The sequence below is a fragment of the Propithecus coquereli genome, unplaced genomic scaffold (genome assembly GCF_000956105.1).
Source record: "Propithecus coquereli isolate 6110/MARCELLA unplaced genomic scaffold, Pcoq_1.0 Scaffold377, whole genome shotgun sequence".
Taxonomy (NCBI): Eukaryota; Metazoa; Chordata; class Mammalia; order Primates; family Indriidae; genus Propithecus; species Propithecus coquereli.
The window spans coordinates 155556-156245 of record NW_012149474.1 but is presented as its reverse complement, the minus strand read 5'-3'; the positions used below and the strand labels follow the sequence as shown (position 1 = coordinate 156245).

The 690-nt window shown below is 61.6% G+C and overlaps 1 protein-coding gene across 1 annotated transcript in view; it reads right to left on the bottom strand.

Moving 5' to 3' along the window:
• The window catches only part of B4GALNT4 (beta-1,4-N-acetyl-galactosaminyl transferase 4), a 13735-nt gene that overhangs the window by 9469 nt on the left and 3576 nt on the right, over positions 1-690 (bottom strand). The gene's annotated exons all lie outside the window — the stretch shown is intronic.

Genomic DNA, 690 nt, shown 5'->3' with positions numbered 1-690 from the left:
GAGCCAGCTCTGGCCCATGGCACCTGTGCCGCCTGCTGTCTTTGAAGCCAGGGACAAAGGAACCCTGGCACCACCTTGGGCAGAGGAGAGCTGGCTCCCGGTCCTGTCTGCCAGAGGACCTGGGCCAAAGTGGCCCTGGAAAGACTGTCCCCTGGGGGACAGTCTCCTCCCAGGAGGAGCCACAGTCCTGCTCTTCCAGCTCTGCCCACTGACAGCAGAGGGCTCTTCAGAAGTGGGATTCCTCTTCCTCCAGGCCTTCCAGCTGGTCAGGAAACCAGACTGGGGGAGGACTGGGGCTTCAGAAAGCCACAGAGATGCCCAAGGAGAGGCTGGTTCTGTTGCATGTCACAGGGTCTGCTCTGGATCCTGCCCTATCTGCTGACAGCTGTTGTCGGCGTGGGGGGGCTTCTTTTAGGGATCAAGCAGTGCTGGGGGTCTCTTGAGGGTGTGGCATTTGTGAGGTACATAGGTTGGGGTAACCCAGAGACCCTCTGGGGGTCAAGACAAGCCCCAGACCCTTGGCCTGGGGTCTGGTGAAGCCTCCTCAGAGTTAGGTGTCCGGGCACACAAAGAGGAGCAGTCAGGGGGCTTCGGCAGGTGGGAGGCAGGGCTAGGGCTGAGCAGGGAGCTCTGGGCCCCTCAGGTGGAGCGGCCCAGGGTCCTGAGTCACGTCATTGTTCCTGGTCTGCA